We start from the raw sequence: 1,612 nt of genomic DNA, 5'->3' as shown, positions 1-1,612 counted from the left end.
AACAGCGCAACGTTCACCGAGTATCAACCAAAACATGTCCATTGTGTAGATATGTGCCATATTTGCTTATGAAATGACAGTCACTGCTCCGAAAGTAATTCACTTCAGGTGAATTAAGATGACTTGGTACTATATAATGCACAAGAAGGAGCGGGGGACTGTTGGGGGTGGGACGGAGGCGGCGATGGCAACCTTTGACGGGATTTTTGGGTCGAAGTTGTTTTCTGTGATAAATTGAGGAGCTCCATCTTTCAGCCTGGCAGCTGCCTGAATGTCACAGACAGTGACGTTTCAGTGGAAGAGACTGCATTTGCGCATGTGCTAGTACAGCGTCACCTGGTGGTTGCGTTGTCAGCAAATGCAGCGTTTTAACTTTGGCTCCACGATGACATTTTTTTCCTCAATTAAAATAGGTTGAGTGCCTTAATAACTTCTTCACATGTTGCCTTCTGTTCTTCATGAGGATGTTGCCTGCACACTCCCTTCATTGCAGACAATAGCGTACTGACCTGTTCCATGTCTGGCTTCTGCACGAGACCCGATGCAGTACGATACCTTGCAAACCTTTGGAACCATCTCGGCCAGTCCTCGGCTTGGTTCAGTCCAGTGACCTTTTCAAAGGTACAGGCAAAGATTTCTCCATCTTCGCTTTGGTTTACTGTGGCCCCCATATAATATTCTGATATCTGTCAAGGCTTAGTACAGAATTTATAAGAATCTGACGGTTAAAATAACCTGAGTTTACTCTGCACATCTTGCATTGAAGGTTTCAACTACAACTCTCCATGAGGTGCCGTACAGATTATATTACAGCACTTCCTGTGATGATGCACATAGTCTATTTATATAATCTGCCCAGTAACAACCCAATGTCCACTCATATTATTGTACAGATGTGAGAAAAGCTGAGGATGGGAATGGAATGTCTGAATGAAGATTTCATGATGCTGATGATGGAAATGAGGCTGATCTGTTCCCCATTCCACAATCCCTCTTCATTTCTGTGCATGTTTCTCGATGCTGTTTCAACCAAATTGAAAAAGAATCACAAATCCTCCTCTGGAGCCTCAGGTGTCCATTCAGGGAAGGCATGGTGGCCAAGTGGTAAGGCGTCAGTCTCGTAAACTGAAGATTACGGGTTCAATCCCCGTCCGTGCCTTATGGTTAGTTTATCACTTTAAATGTGATGTTTCCAGAAAAGATGTCCGTTGCATTTGTGTCGGCCATCTGGAAATCAGTGTCATGTTGCACTTCATCCTGGACACTGGGAAGAACATGACGAGAAGCCACATGGTTCTTCGAGCCTTCTCTGCCATTGATAGAGTGAAAATAACTGAGGTCCAAGCACAGAACCTTAATACTGTGCATTTGCTTGATATTTAACAGATCTATTCTATTAATCCCACATCCCGTACTCCTGTCCTTTCCCCCATTGCCCTGTTTTATTTTCCATGTCAGGTGTATATCCAATTCCATTCAGAGTTAACATTGAATCTGCTTCCACTGACCTTTCAGGATTGCATTCCAGACCAGAACAACACACTGCTGAAAAAACAATCTCCTCATCACAACTCGAATTCTTTTGTCGATTACTTTAAATGTGTTTCCTCTG

The 1,612-nt window shown here is 43.5% G+C and overlaps 1 non-coding gene across 1 annotated transcript; it reads left to right on the top strand.

Moving 5' to 3' along the window:
- Positions 1–1,087: 1,087 nt before the first annotated feature.
- On the top strand, positions 1,088–1,159 carry trnat-cgu (transfer RNA threonine (anticodon CGU)). Its single transcript has one exon. It is a non-coding gene; the product is annotated as a tRNA-Thr (tRNA).
- Positions 1,160–1,612: the final 453 nt, after the last annotated feature.

Source organism: Heterodontus francisci, unplaced genomic scaffold (genome assembly GCF_036365525.1).
Source record: "Heterodontus francisci isolate sHetFra1 unplaced genomic scaffold, sHetFra1.hap1 HAP1_SCAFFOLD_167, whole genome shotgun sequence".
NCBI classification, from domain to species: Eukaryota; Metazoa; Chordata; class Chondrichthyes; order Heterodontiformes; family Heterodontidae; genus Heterodontus; species Heterodontus francisci.
This window is presented reverse-complemented; position numbering and strand designations above follow the sequence as displayed.